We start from the raw sequence: 12,040 nt of genomic DNA, 5'->3' as shown, positions 1-12,040 counted from the left end.
CAGCAAAAAGTGTCAAACAGCGCCCTCTGCTGTCAGGAAAGAGCAGAAACCATAAAAAGCTTACAGCACCTGGTATTCCCAGGCGGTCTCCCATCCAAGCACTAACCAGGCCCGCCCCTGCTTAGCTTCCGAGATCGGACGCGATCAGGCGTTTTAAGGGTAGTATGGCCGTAAGCTGCCAGGTCAACTGAAAAGATCCTATTTGAAGGTGACGCAGGCCAAACTAGACTCCAGCAAAAAGGGTCAAACAGCGCCCTCTGCTGTCAGGCAAGAGCAGAAACCATAAAAAGCTTACAGCACCTGGTATTCCCAGGCGGTCTCCCATCCAAGTACTAACCAGGCCCGCCCCTGCTTAGCTTCCAAGATCGGATGAGATCGGGCCTTTTCAGGGTAGTATGGCCGTAAGCTGCCAAGGCAACTGAAAAGATCCTATTTGAAGGCGACGCAGGCCAAACTAGACTCCAGCAAAAAGTGTCAAACAGCGCCCTCTGCTGTCAGTCAAGAGCAGAAACCATAAAAAGCTTACAGCACCTGGTATTCCCAGGCGGTCTCCCATCCAAGTACTAACCAGGCCCGCCCCTGCTTAGCTTCCGAGATCGGATGAGATCGGGCGTTTTCAGGGTAGTATGGCTGTAAGCTGCCAAGGCAACTGAAAAGATCCTATTTGAAGGCAACGCAGGCCAAACTAGACTCCAGCAAAAAGTGTCAAACAGCGCCCTTTGCTGTCAGGCAAGAGCAGAAACCATAAAAAGCTTACAGCACCTGGTATTCCCAGGCGGTCTCCCATCCAAGTACTAACCAGGCCCGCCCCTGCTTAGCGTCCGAGATCGGGCGTTTTCAGGGTAGTATGGCCGTAAGCTGCCAGATCAACTGAAAAGATCCTATTTGAAGGCGACGCAGGCCAAACTAGACTCCAGCAAAAAGTGTCAAACAGCGCCCTCTGCTGTCAGGAAAGAGCAGAAACCATAAAAAGCTTACAGCACCTGGTATTCCCAGGCGGCCTCCCATCCAAGCACTAACCAGGCCCGCCCCTGCTTAGCTTCCGAGATCGGACGAGATCAGGCGTTTTAAGGGTAGTATGGCCGTAAGCTGCCAGGTCAACTGAAAAGATCCTATTTGAAGGTGACGCAGGCCAAACTAGACTCCAGCAAAAAGGGTCAAACAGCGCCCTCTGCTGTCAGGCAAGAGCAGAAACCATAAAAAGCTTACAGCACCTGGTATTCCCAGGCGGTCTCCCATCCAAGTACTAACCAGGCCCGCCCCTGCTTAGCTTCCGAGATCGGACGAGATCGGGCGTTTTCAGGGTAGTATGGCCGTAAGCTGCCAGGTCAACTGAAAAGATCCTATTTGAAGGTGACGCAGGCCAAACTAGACTCTGGCAAAAAGTGTCAAACAGCGCCCTTTGCTGTCAGGCAAGAGCAGAAACCATAAAAAGCTTACAGCACCTGGTATTCCCAGGCGGTCTCCCATCCAAGTACCAACCAGGCCCGCCCCTGCTTAGCGTCCGAGATCGGGCGTTTTCAGGGTAGTATGGCCGTAAGCTGCCAGATCAACTGAAAAGATCCTATTTGAAGGCGACGCAGGCCAAACTAGGCTCTGGCAAAAAGTGTCAAACAGCGCCTTTTGCTGTCAGGCAAGAGCAGAAACCATAAAAAGCTTACAGCACCTGGTATTCCCAGGCGGTCTCCCATCCAAGTACTAACCAGGTCCGCCCCTGCTTAGCTTCCGAGATCGGACGAGATCGGGCTTTTTCAGGGTAGTATGTCCGTAAGCTGCCAGGTCAACTGAAAATATCCTATTTGAAGGTGACGCAGGCCAAACTAGACTCCAGCAAAAAGGGTCAAAAAGCGCCCTCTGCTGTCAGGCAAGAGCAGAAACCATAAAAAGCTTACAGCACCTGGTATTCCCAGGCGGTCTCCCATCCAAGTACTAACCAGGCCCGCCCCTGCTTAGCTTCCGAGATCGGACGAGATCGGGCGTTTTCAGGGTAGTATGGCCGTAAGCTGCCAGGTCAACTGAAAAGATCCTATTTGAAGGTGACGCAGGCCAAACTAGACTCTGGCAAAAAGTGTCAAACAGCGCCCTTTGCTGTCAGGCAAGAGCAGAAACCATAAAAAGCTTACAGCACCTGGTATTCCCAGGCGGTCTCCCATCCAAGTACTAACCAGGCCCGCCCCTGCTTAGCGTCCGAGATCGGGCGTTTTCAGGGTAGTTTGGCCGTAAGCTGCCAGGTCAACTGAAAAGATCCTATTTGAAGGCGACGCAGACCAAACTCGACTCCAGCAAAAAGTGTCAAACAGCGCCCTCTGCTGTCAGGCAAGAGCAGAAACCATAAAAAGCTTACAGCACCTGGTATTCCCAGGCGGTCTCCCATCCAAGTACTAACCAGGCCCACCCCTGCTTAGCTTCCGAGATCGGACGAGATCGGGCGTTTTCAGGGTAGTATGGCCGTAAGCTGCCAGGGCAACTGAAAAGATCCTATTTGAAGGCGACGCAGGCCAAACTAGACTCCAGCAAAAAGTGTCAAACAGCGCCCTCTGCTTTCAGGCAAGAGCAGAAACCATAAAAAGCTTACAGCACCTGGTATTCCCAGGCGGTCTCCCATCCAAGTACTAACCAGGCCCGCCCCTGCTTAGCGTCCGAGATCGGGCGTTTTCAGGGTAGTATGGCCGTAAGCTGCCAGATCAACTGAAAAGATCCTATTTGAAGGCGACGCAGGCCAAACTAGACTCCAGCAAAAAGTGTCAAACAGCGCCCTCTGCTTTCAGGCAAGAGCAGAAACCATAAAAAGCTTACAGCACCTGGTATTCCCAGGCGGTCTCCCATCCAAGTACTAACCAGGCCCGCCCCTGCTTAGCTTCCGAGATCGGATGAGATCGGGCGTTTTCAGGGTAGTATGGCCGTAAGCTGCCAAGGCAACTGAAAATATCCTATTTGAAGGCGACGCAGGCCAAACTAGACCCCAGCAAAAAGTGTCAAACAGCGCCCTCTGCTGTCAGTCAAGAGCAGAAACCATAAAAAGCTTACAGCACCTGGTATTCCCAGGCGGTCTCCCATCCAAGTACTAACCAGGCCCGCCCCTGCTTAGCTTCCGAGATCGGATGAGATCGGGCGTTTTCAGGGTAGTATGGCTGTAAGCTGCCAAGGCAACTGAAAAGATCCTATTTGAAGGCAACGCAGGCCAAACTAGACTCCAGCAAAAAGTGTCAAACAGCGCCCTTTGCTGTCAGGCAAGAGCAGAAACCATAAAAAGCTTACAGCACCTGGTATTCCCAGGCGGTCTCCCATCCAAGTACTAACCAGGCCCGCCCCTGCTTAGCGTCCGAGATCGGGCGTTTTCAGGGTAGTATGGCCGTAAGCTGCCAGATCAACTGAAAAGATCCTATTTGAAGGCGACGCAGGCCAAACTAGACTCCAGCAAAAAGTGTCAAACAGCGCCCTCTGCTGTCAGGCAAGAGCAGAAACCATAAAAAGCTTACAGCACCTGGTATTCCCAGGCGGTCTCCCATCCAAGTACTAACCAGGCCCGCCCCTGCTTAGCTTCCGAGATCGGATGAGATCGGGCGTTTTCAGGGTAGTATGGCTGTAAGCTGCCAAGGCAACTGAAAAGATCCTATTTGAAGGCGACGCAGGCCAAACTAGACTCCAGCAAAAAGTGTCAAACAGCGCCCTTTGCTGTCAGGCAAGAGCAGAAACCATAAAAAGCTTACAGCACCTGGTATTCCCAGGCGGTCTCCCATCCAAGTACTAACCAGGCCCGCCCCTGCTTAGCGTCCGAGATCGGGCGTTTTCAGGGTAGTATGGCCGTAAGCTGCCAGATCAACTGAAAAGATCCTATTTGAAGGCGACGCAGGCCAAACTAGACTCCAGCAAAAAGTGTCAAACAGCGCCCTCTGCTGTCAGGAAAGAGCAGAAACCATAAAAAGCTTACAGCACCTGGTATTCCCAGGCGGTCTCCCATCCAAGCACTAACCAGGCCCGCCCCTGCTTAGCTTCCGAGATCGGATGAGATCAGGCGTTTTAAGGGTAGTATGGCCGTAAGCTGCCAGGTCAACTGAAAAGATCCTATTTGAAGGTGACGCAGGCCAAACTAGACTCCAGCAAAAAGGGTCAAACAGCGCCCTCTGCTGTCAGGCAAGAGCAGAAACCATAAAAAGCTTACAGCACCTGGTATTCCCAGGCGGTCTCCCATCCAAGTACTAACCAGGCCCGCCCCTGCTTAGCTTCCGAGATCGGATGAGATCGGGCGTTTTCAGGGTAGTATGGCTGTAAGCTGCCAAGGCAACTGAAAAGATCCTATTTGAAGGCGACGCAGGCCAAACTAGACTCCAGCAAAAAGTGTCAAACAGCGCCCTTTGCTGTCAGGCAAGAGCAGAAACCATAAAAAGCTTACAGCACCTGGTATTCCCAGGCGGTCTCCCATCCAAGTACTAACCAGGCCCGCCCCTGCTTAGCGTCCGAGATCGGGCGTTTTCAGGGTAGTATGGCCGTAAGCTGCCAGATCAACTGAAAAGATCCTATTTGAAGGCGACGCAGGCCAAACTAGACTCCAGCAAAAAGTGTCAAACAGCGCCCTCTGCTGTCAGGAAAGAGCAGAAACCATAAAAAGCTTACAGCACCTGGTATTCCCAGGCGGTCTCCCATCCAAGCACTAACCAGGCCCGCCCCTGCTTAGCTTCCGAGATCGGATGAGATCAGGCGTTTTAAGGGTAGTATGGCCGTAAGCTGCCAGGTCAACTGAAAAGATCCTATTTGAAGGTGACGCAGGCCAAACTAGACTCCAGCAAAAAGGGTCAAACAGCGCCCTCTGCTGTCAGGCAAGAGCAGAAACCATAAAAAGCTTACAGCACCTGGTATTCCCAGGCGGTCTCCCATCCAAGTACAAACCAGGCCCGCCCCTGCTTAGCTTCCGAGATCGGACGAGATCGGGCGTTTTCAGGGTAGTATGGCCGTAAGCTGCCAGGTCAACTGAAAAGATCCTATTTGAAGGTGACGCAGGCCAAACTAGACTCTGGCAAAAAGTGTCAAACAGCGCCCTTTGCTGTCAGGCAAGAGCAGAAACCATAAAAAGCTTACAGCACCTGGTATTCCCAGGCGGTCTCCCATCCAAGTACCAACCAGGCCCGCCCCTGCTTAGCGTCCGAGATCGGGCGTTTTCAGGGTAGTATGGCCGTAAGCTGCCAGATCAAATGAAAAGATCCTATTTGAAGGCGACGCAGGCCAAACTAGACTCCAGCAAAAAGTGTCAAACAGCGCCCTCTGCTGTCAGGCAAGAGCAGAAACCATATAAAGCTTACAGCACCTGGTATTCCCAGGCGGTCTCCCATCCAAGTACTAACCAGGCCCGCCCCTGCTTAGCTTCCGAGATCGGACGAGATCGGGCTTTTTCAGGGTAGTATGTCCGTAAGCTGCCAGGTCAACTGAAAAGATCCTATTTGAAGGCGACGCAGGCCAAACTAGACTCCAGCAAAAAGTGTCAAACAGCGCCCTCTGCTGTCAGGAAAGAGCAGAAACCATAAAAAGCTTACAGCACCTGGTATTCCCAGGCAGTCTCCCATCCAAGCACTAACCAGGCCCGCCCCTGCTTAGCTTCCGAAATCGGACGAGATCAGGCGTTTTAAGGGTAGTATGGCCGTAAGCTGCCAGGTCAACTGAAAAGATCCTATTTGAAGGTGACGCAGGCCAAACTAGACTCCAGCAAAAAGGGTCAAACAGCGCCCTCTGCTGTCAGGCAAGAGCAGAAACCATAAAAAGCTTACAGCACCTGGTATTCCCAGGCGGTCTCCCATCCAAGTACAAACCAGGCCCGCCCCTGCTTAGCTTCCGAGATCGGACGAGATCGGGCGTTTTCAGGGTAGTATGGCCGTAAGCTGCCAGGTCAACTGAAAAGATCCTATTTGAAGGTTACGCAGGCCAAACTAGACTCTGGCAAAAAGTGTCAAACAGCGCCCTTTGCTGTCAGGCAAGAGCAGAAACCATAAAAAGCTTACAGCACCTGGTATTCCCAGGCGGTCTCCCATCCAAGTACCAACCAGGCCCGCCCCTGCTTAGCGTCCGAGATCGGGCGTTTTCAGGGTAGTATGTCCGTAAGCTGCCAGGTCAACTGAAAAGATCCTATTTGAAGGCGACGCAGGCCAAAGTAGACTCCAGCAAAAAGTGTCAAACAGCGCCCTCTGCTGTCAGGAAAGAGCAGAAACCATAAAAAGCTTACAGCACCTGGTATTCCCAGGCGGTCTCCCATCCAAGCACTAACCAGGCCCGCCCCTGCTTAGCTTCCGAGATCGGACGCGATCAGGCGTTTTAAGGGTAGTATGGCCGTAAGCTGCCAGGTCAACTGAAAAGATCCTATTTGAAGGTGACGCAGGCCAAACTAGACTCCAGCAAAAAGGGTCAAACAGCGCCCTCTGCTGTCAGGCAAGAGCAGAAACCATAAAAAGCTTACAGCACCTGGTATTCCCAGGCGGTCTCCCATCCAAGTACTAACCAGGCCCGCCCCTGCTTAGCTTCCAAGATCGGATGAGATCGGGCGTTTTCAGGGTAGTATGGCCGTAAGCTGCCAAGGCAACTGAAAAGATCCTATTTGAAGGCGACGCAGGCCAAACTAGACTCCAGCAAAAAGTGTCAAACAGCGCCCTCTGCTGTCAGTCAAGAGCAGAAACCATAAAAAGCTTACAGCACCTGGTATTCCCAGGCGGTCTCCCATCCAAGTACTAACCAGGCCCGCCCCTGCTTAGCTTCCGAGATCGGATGAGATCGGGCGTTTTCAGGGTAGTATGGCTGTAAGCTGCCAAGGCAACTGAAAAGATCCTATTTGAAGGCAACGCAGGCCAAACTAGACTCCAGCAAAAAGTGTCAAACAGCGCCCTTTGCTGTCAGGCAAGAGCAGAAACCATAAAAAGCTTACAGCACCTGGTATTCCCAGGCGGTCTCCCATCCAAGTACTAACCAGGCCCGCCCCTGCTTAGCGTCCGAGATTGGGCGTTTTCAGGGTAGTATGGCCGTAAGCTGCCAGATCAACTGAAAAGATCCTATTTGAAGGCGACGCAGGCCAAACTAGACTCCAGCAAAAAGTGTCAAACAGCGCCCTCTGCTGTCAGGAAAGAGCAGAAACCATAAAAAGCTTACAGCACCTGGTATTCCCAGGCGGTCTCCCATCCAAGCACTAACCAGGCCCGCCCCTGCTTAGCTTCCGAGATCGGACGAGATCAGGCGTTTTAAGGGTAGTATGGCCGTAAGCTGCCAGGTCAACTGAAAAGATCCTATTTGAAGGTGACGCAGGCCAAACTAGACTCCAGCAAAAAGGGTCAAACAGCGCCCTCTGCTGTCAGGCAAGAGCAGAAACCATAAAAAGCTTACAGCACCTGGTATTCCCAGGCGGTCTCCCATCCAAGTACTAACCAGGCCCGCCCCTGCTTAGCTTCCGAGATCGGACGAGATCGGGCGTTTTTTTTTTTTTTTTTTTTTTTTATTATTGAACATACCACAGTACGTCACAGATATGCATACATCAACATACTATATACACAATTATTCCATTCTTTCATGTTATTACACGTCCACATTGACAACTCTCAGTCCAGGCACAGCCTGTTTGTCCAAGATTTTTTTTTTTTTTTTTTTTTTTTTTTTTTTCTTTTTTTTTCTTTCATTCCCCTTCTGTAGGTTGAGAGTTTTTTTTTTTTTTTTTTTTTTTTTTTTTTTTTTTTTTTTTCCCTCTCCTATAGGTTGAACACAATTTTGTTATTGTCTGCTATCAAGATCAGACCGCTCCCTTCTATGAAGGAGCTCTCGAACTTTTCTTGGTCAGCGGTCCGGCATAATGACACATCCCTCCTTACAATAGCTTCAAAATATGTCCATACGGGTATTTTTTTTTTTTCGAACTTTGCAAGGTTCCGCCTCATCCAGATAGCGTACCTGGCGTGGCTCAACATGAAGTTCCATAGGTTGATGTTCACCCCTTGCTGGCCTCCTCTGTGGCCGAGCAGGAGTTCTTCCTTCCATCTCACGGTTCGGGTGAAGTCGCTTTTCCAATTCCTCTCCATTGTACCTTTTAGTCTATCCACAAATACATTCAGTTCTTTACAGTTCACAAATAAGTGCAGCAGGCTTTCCACCTCGCTGCCGCACACATTACACTCCCTTCCTACGTTTTTATTGATTTGGTGTATTACTTCGTTTGTGTATATCCTATTATGTTTTATTTTGAAGTCCAGGTCGGCGCATTCCTGATTGTTGTATTTACAGTTTCCCATCACCCATATGTCCTGTCCTTTTATGTGGCTGAACACTTTCGGCCAGAGGAGCTCAGCGGTTGGCCTTTTAAAGGCCTTGCTCACAAGGGCCCAATAGAGTGTTTTCACTGTGCATGTTTTTATGTTGATCTCTTTTTCTTTGGTTTTTAGCATAATTCCAGGTAGCTCATCTGTTTCTTTACCTGTTTCTTGGCTATTTACGTGCCTTTGCCAAGCTTTTGGGATGGCCATCTTTATTTTATTGTATTCGTTCTTTATTGTTCTTTCCGGTATTTCATCGTCATATTCGTGTACACTGTCTATAATGGCTTGCTCCCTCAGGAAGCCCGGTATGACCTCATATACAAAGTCTTTAATTTGTCTTAGTCCTGCTGAAAAGAAGACTTTGTTATACAGTACTTTTCCTTCCTTTACGATCTGGGGGTTTTGAAAGACCGGCTGGCTCATCACTTTGTTTTTTGTGTGGTTTGTGTACACAAAGTCATGCACAAGCCTACCCCAGGCCTCCATGACTTCTTTAAAGAAGGTGGGGGTGCCCTCGTGCAGCCTCCCTCTCAGGTCCATCAGTAGGCTGTATTGCCCACACCGTCCATATTTGAAGAGGGTCTCTCGGAAGAAGGGCTTCCACCCACAGTCTGTTTCTCCCTGCAAATATTTTATCACCATCCTGGTTCTGATTGCCGCTTTTTTGGTCTGTAAGTCCACCAGTTTTAGTCCGCCCTCTTTATACTGTCCTATCAGGGTTTTTTGTGCAATGCGCACGCCTTTCCCCTCCCACAGGAAGTCGCATATGGTTCTCTCTGCTTCGGCCGCTGCCCACTGGGGCAGGCTCACCACTCCCAGGGCATATACCAGTTTGGACATTAACAGAGAGTTTATGATGACCACCCTCCCTTTTAGGGTCAGCTTTCGTGCTCTCCATCTGTTTACGGTCTGTTTGATCTTGTTTAAGGTTCCCGTCCATGTCAAGTTGGTCGCTTGTTTGTCGTTTGCGCCTATATATATGCCGATGATCTTTATGCAGTCTTGTGCCTCCTTAAACGGCAGATCGCATTTCTGTCCCTCAAAGTTGCCGATGTATAAAATCTCGGACTTGTCCATATTAATTTTTGCGCCCGCTGCCCTCCCGTATTTTTCCACGCATCCCATTGCATTGCGCACATCCTCGGCGTCTTTCAGAGTCAGGGTTGTGTCATCCGCGTATTGGTGGATGACGCTCCGGCCTCCTCCCGGTATCGCCACTCCCTTTATTTCTCCGGTGGTTTTTATGAGAGCGGCGAGGGGTTCTACCGCAATGGTGAATAGCGGGGCGGATAGCGGGCAGCCTTGTCTCACCGATCTCGTCAGGGGGAAGGTGTCTGTCATTGTGCCATTTATTTTCACGCAACTTCTCGCCTGCCCGTACAGCAGCTGCAGCCATCGTAGCATCCTTTTGCCCACCCCTACTTTTTGCATCGTCTTCCATATGAAAGGGTGCTCCACCCTGTCGAAGGCTTTATTTAAGTCTAGGCTGATCACTATCCCGCTTTCTTCCTTCATGTGTTCCACCACGTTTTGCACGGTTCTCACTGTGTCTGTGATATCTCTTCCCGGCACACTGTACGCCTGGGTGGGTGAGATAATTTCTTTTAAGACTCCTTTTAGCCTGTTTGCTAACACTTTGGCGAGTATTTTATAATCCACATTTAGCAGGCTTATTGGCCTGTAGTTCTCTAGTTTTTCCCTGTCGCCTTTTTTGTGGATGAGGGTGATGATGCCCGTGGCCATAGAGGTCGGCATCTCTCCCCTCTCCTCCATGCGTTGGTATACTTTGTGCAGCATGGGTGCCAGCGTAACGGTGAATGCTTTGTACAATTCGGCCGTAAGGCCGTCGCTTCCGGGACTTTTGCGGGGCTGCAGTTCTTTAATTGCTTTTTCTATATCCGCTATGCGTATGTCTCTTTCACAGGCGCGTCTTCCGGCCTCGGTCACCTTTGCGGTGACTCTTTCTATGATCTCATCTGCGCTTTGTTCGTTGATTTGGCCTCCTGTGAAGAGGTCTGCATAGTAGTCTCTCGTGATTTCGAGGATTTCAACAAAATCTGAGGTTGTTTGGCCCCTTTTGTCTTCTAGTTGTTTTATGTACATTTTCCTCTGTTTTTCTTTCTCAAGGTTTAAGAAGAAACTGGTGTACTTTTCGCCCTTTGCTGCCCAAAGCGCTTTACTTCTGATGATTGCGCCTTCGCACCTTTCTTTTTCGTATACGGCCAGTTCCTTTTTTAATTGGATGTATTTTTCGATGTTATATTGTGGTATTTCTTCTATCTTTTTTTCCTCTATTGCTATTTTGCTTTCCAGCATTACTCTGTTTTCGTTGTCTATTTGCTTTTTCCGTTTGGCAAATTTTATGCTCTGCTTTTTGATGAAAGTCTTTATCGTCTCCCATCCTTGGATGGCATCGTCCTCCATCAACTCCTGCACAAGTTCACTTTGGAGCAGGGTGGTTATCTTATTTTTGTATGCCGGGTCTTGTACTAGCGAGGAGTTGAGGCACCAGGTTCCCCCGCCCTTCCCCTCCCCTTTGGGCCCTAAGGTTAATGTCATGATAGCGTGGTCGCTTAATTCTGTAAACTCCCACTTCAGTTTGCGTACATGTCCTATAATTTCTTCCTTTGCAATACACAGGTCTATTCTACTCTGTTTCAGTTTTTTCCGCACTACCTGTTTTCTTGTATACCCTCTTTTGTTGGGGTTGTCGTTCCTCCACACGTCAACAAGGTTTTTGTCTTTTAGCAGGCTGAGTAGGGCTGCTCGGGAGACATCGGGTTTGAAGGTGGAGGCGCTGCAAGCGTCCATCCTGGTGCAGCGTACGTTAAAGTCCCCTACCAGCAGCGTGTTTGGTATGCATAAGGGGCCCAGCCATTCGAAGAAAGCCTTCCTTTCGATTTCATTATTCGATGCGTAGATGTTTATCAGCCTGTATTTTATTTTGGCCCGCATGAAGTCTACAATTAGCGCTCTTCCTTCGCTGTTTGTTTGTATTTGGACCGCATTTTCAACGCAGTTCTCTTTTAGGAGTATGGCTACGCCGCATGACTTTTGTGTCTTGTTGTTAACGAATATCGGCCCTGTCCATCTCTTTCGTATTTCCGGGAGGAGTTCGTTTGTCCATCTTGTCTCTTGCAAGCATACTATGTCCGCGTCTAGTCTGTGTAGTGCTCTTTCAAGTTTGTTCATATTTCTGACGCCGTTTATGTTTAAATTTGAAATTGTCACGGCGTTCATTATCTTTTGTGGGTGGGAATTATCTACCTTACATTCTATACAGTTTTCTCTCTTTTTTCCTCTTGTAACTTTTAAGCTGTTGGATCTCCATTTCATCCGGGCTCGAAAGGTCGCCCATTTCCTCCCACCTGCCTGTGGCTTCGTCGCCCCCGTCGTCGTCCCTCGCCGTGCTGGGGCCTGCTTTTGCTCCGTCGTTCCCTGTTTCCGCTTTTGTCACCGCTCCCGCCGTTCTCCTCGTCTTTGTCGCTGGTGTTGTCGTCGTCGTCGCTGCTGCCTCGGCCGCCGTCGTCGTCATCGCTGCTGCCTCAGTCGTCGTCGTCGCTGCCGCCTCAGCCGCCGCCGCCTCAGCCGCCGCCGTCGTCGCTGCCGCCTCAGCTGCCTCAGCCGCCTCAGCCGCCGCCGTTGTCGCTGCCGCCTCAGCCTCAGCCGCCTCCTCCGCCACCGTCTCTGTCACCGCAGCCGCCGTCGCTGTCACCGCAGCTGCCATTGCTGCTGTCATCGTCGTCGCCGCTGCCACCTCC

At 50.3% G+C, this 12,040-nt stretch overlaps 22 non-coding genes and 10 pseudogenes across 22 annotated transcripts; all 32 read right to left on the bottom strand.

The window, feature by feature from the left end:
* Positions 1 to 57: 57 nt before the first annotated feature.
* LOC131118654 (5S ribosomal RNA) lies at positions 58 to 176 on the bottom strand. The gene has a single exon (XR_009125814.1). It is a non-coding gene; the product is annotated as a 5S ribosomal RNA (ribosomal RNA).
* Positions 177 to 288: 112 nt separating this feature from the next.
* Positions 289 to 407, bottom strand: LOC131117618 (5S ribosomal RNA). The gene has a single exon (XR_009124830.1). It is a non-coding gene; the product is annotated as a 5S ribosomal RNA (ribosomal RNA).
* A 112-nt stretch (positions 408 to 519) lies between these two features.
* On the bottom strand, positions 520 to 638 carry LOC131115990 (5S ribosomal RNA). Its single transcript, XR_009123256.1, has one exon. It is a non-coding gene; the product is annotated as a 5S ribosomal RNA (ribosomal RNA).
* Positions 639 to 750: 112 nt separating this feature from the next.
* On the bottom strand, positions 751 to 859 carry LOC131112455 (5S ribosomal RNA; annotated as a pseudogene).
* A 112-nt stretch (positions 860 to 971) lies between these two features.
* LOC131118767 (5S ribosomal RNA) lies at positions 972 to 1,090 on the bottom strand. The gene has a single exon (XR_009125919.1). It is a non-coding gene; the product is annotated as a 5S ribosomal RNA (ribosomal RNA).
* Positions 1,091 to 1,202: 112 nt separating this feature from the next.
* Positions 1,203 to 1,321, bottom strand: LOC131114499 (5S ribosomal RNA). Its single transcript, XR_009121807.1, has one exon. It is a non-coding gene; the product is annotated as a 5S ribosomal RNA (ribosomal RNA).
* A 112-nt stretch (positions 1,322 to 1,433) lies between these two features.
* Positions 1,434 to 1,542, bottom strand: LOC131113258 (5S ribosomal RNA; annotated as a pseudogene).
* A 112-nt stretch (positions 1,543 to 1,654) lies between these two features.
* LOC131118548 (5S ribosomal RNA) lies at positions 1,655 to 1,773 on the bottom strand. Its single transcript, XR_009125712.1, has one exon. It is a non-coding gene; the product is annotated as a 5S ribosomal RNA (ribosomal RNA).
* Positions 1,774 to 1,885: 112 nt separating this feature from the next.
* On the bottom strand, positions 1,886 to 2,004 carry LOC131114498 (5S ribosomal RNA). The gene has a single exon (XR_009121806.1). It is a non-coding gene; the product is annotated as a 5S ribosomal RNA (ribosomal RNA).
* Positions 2,005 to 2,116: 112 nt separating this feature from the next.
* On the bottom strand, positions 2,117 to 2,225 carry LOC131113139 (5S ribosomal RNA; annotated as a pseudogene).
* A 112-nt stretch (positions 2,226 to 2,337) lies between these two features.
* LOC131115365 (5S ribosomal RNA) lies at positions 2,338 to 2,456 on the bottom strand. The gene has a single exon (XR_009122646.1). It is a non-coding gene; the product is annotated as a 5S ribosomal RNA (ribosomal RNA).
* A 112-nt stretch (positions 2,457 to 2,568) lies between these two features.
* Positions 2,569 to 2,677, bottom strand: LOC131112454 (5S ribosomal RNA; annotated as a pseudogene).
* A 112-nt stretch (positions 2,678 to 2,789) lies between these two features.
* Positions 2,790 to 2,908, bottom strand: LOC131113260 (5S ribosomal RNA). The gene has a single exon (XR_009121477.1). It is a non-coding gene; the product is annotated as a 5S ribosomal RNA (ribosomal RNA).
* Positions 2,909 to 3,020: 112 nt separating this feature from the next.
* LOC131115978 (5S ribosomal RNA) lies at positions 3,021 to 3,139 on the bottom strand. Its single transcript, XR_009123244.1, has one exon. It is a non-coding gene; the product is annotated as a 5S ribosomal RNA (ribosomal RNA).
* A 112-nt stretch (positions 3,140 to 3,251) lies between these two features.
* On the bottom strand, positions 3,252 to 3,360 carry LOC131112453 (5S ribosomal RNA; annotated as a pseudogene).
* A 112-nt stretch (positions 3,361 to 3,472) lies between these two features.
* Positions 3,473 to 3,591, bottom strand: LOC131115966 (5S ribosomal RNA). The gene has a single exon (XR_009123233.1). It is a non-coding gene; the product is annotated as a 5S ribosomal RNA (ribosomal RNA).
* A 112-nt stretch (positions 3,592 to 3,703) lies between these two features.
* LOC131112452 (5S ribosomal RNA) lies at positions 3,704 to 3,812 on the bottom strand (annotated as a pseudogene).
* A 112-nt stretch (positions 3,813 to 3,924) lies between these two features.
* Positions 3,925 to 4,043, bottom strand: LOC131117757 (5S ribosomal RNA). Its single transcript, XR_009124965.1, has one exon. It is a non-coding gene; the product is annotated as a 5S ribosomal RNA (ribosomal RNA).
* Positions 4,044 to 4,155: 112 nt separating this feature from the next.
* Positions 4,156 to 4,274, bottom strand: LOC131115954 (5S ribosomal RNA). The gene has a single exon (XR_009123220.1). It is a non-coding gene; the product is annotated as a 5S ribosomal RNA (ribosomal RNA).
* Positions 4,275 to 4,386: 112 nt separating this feature from the next.
* On the bottom strand, positions 4,387 to 4,495 carry LOC131112450 (5S ribosomal RNA; annotated as a pseudogene).
* A 112-nt stretch (positions 4,496 to 4,607) lies between these two features.
* LOC131117755 (5S ribosomal RNA) lies at positions 4,608 to 4,726 on the bottom strand. The gene has a single exon (XR_009124963.1). It is a non-coding gene; the product is annotated as a 5S ribosomal RNA (ribosomal RNA).
* Positions 4,727 to 4,838: 112 nt separating this feature from the next.
* LOC131115737 (5S ribosomal RNA) lies at positions 4,839 to 4,957 on the bottom strand. Its single transcript, XR_009123009.1, has one exon. It is a non-coding gene; the product is annotated as a 5S ribosomal RNA (ribosomal RNA).
* A 112-nt stretch (positions 4,958 to 5,069) lies between these two features.
* Positions 5,070 to 5,178, bottom strand: LOC131113257 (5S ribosomal RNA; annotated as a pseudogene).
* Positions 5,179 to 5,290: 112 nt separating this feature from the next.
* LOC131117948 (5S ribosomal RNA) lies at positions 5,291 to 5,409 on the bottom strand. Its single transcript, XR_009125146.1, has one exon. It is a non-coding gene; the product is annotated as a 5S ribosomal RNA (ribosomal RNA).
* Positions 5,410 to 5,521: 112 nt separating this feature from the next.
* LOC131111598 (5S ribosomal RNA) lies at positions 5,522 to 5,640 on the bottom strand. Its single transcript, XR_009121297.1, has one exon. It is a non-coding gene; the product is annotated as a 5S ribosomal RNA (ribosomal RNA).
* Positions 5,641 to 5,752: 112 nt separating this feature from the next.
* LOC131115736 (5S ribosomal RNA) lies at positions 5,753 to 5,871 on the bottom strand. Its single transcript, XR_009123008.1, has one exon. It is a non-coding gene; the product is annotated as a 5S ribosomal RNA (ribosomal RNA).
* A 112-nt stretch (positions 5,872 to 5,983) lies between these two features.
* On the bottom strand, positions 5,984 to 6,092 carry LOC131113966 (5S ribosomal RNA; annotated as a pseudogene).
* A 112-nt stretch (positions 6,093 to 6,204) lies between these two features.
* On the bottom strand, positions 6,205 to 6,323 carry LOC131118653 (5S ribosomal RNA). Its single transcript, XR_009125813.1, has one exon. It is a non-coding gene; the product is annotated as a 5S ribosomal RNA (ribosomal RNA).
* A 112-nt stretch (positions 6,324 to 6,435) lies between these two features.
* On the bottom strand, positions 6,436 to 6,554 carry LOC131115645 (5S ribosomal RNA). Its single transcript, XR_009122920.1, has one exon. It is a non-coding gene; the product is annotated as a 5S ribosomal RNA (ribosomal RNA).
* Positions 6,555 to 6,666: 112 nt separating this feature from the next.
* Positions 6,667 to 6,785, bottom strand: LOC131115943 (5S ribosomal RNA). Its single transcript, XR_009123209.1, has one exon. It is a non-coding gene; the product is annotated as a 5S ribosomal RNA (ribosomal RNA).
* Positions 6,786 to 6,897: 112 nt separating this feature from the next.
* On the bottom strand, positions 6,898 to 7,006 carry LOC131113833 (5S ribosomal RNA; annotated as a pseudogene).
* A 112-nt stretch (positions 7,007 to 7,118) lies between these two features.
* LOC131118037 (5S ribosomal RNA) lies at positions 7,119 to 7,237 on the bottom strand. Its single transcript, XR_009125211.1, has one exon. It is a non-coding gene; the product is annotated as a 5S ribosomal RNA (ribosomal RNA).
* Between the last annotated feature and the right edge of the window lie 4,803 nt (positions 7,238 to 12,040).

Source organism: Doryrhamphus excisus, unplaced genomic scaffold, assembly GCF_030265055.1.
Source record: "Doryrhamphus excisus isolate RoL2022-K1 unplaced genomic scaffold, RoL_Dexc_1.0 HiC_scaffold_25, whole genome shotgun sequence".
Classification (NCBI taxonomy): domain Eukaryota; kingdom Metazoa; phylum Chordata; class Actinopteri; order Syngnathiformes; family Syngnathidae; genus Doryrhamphus; species Doryrhamphus excisus.
This window is presented reverse-complemented; position numbering and strand designations above follow the sequence as displayed.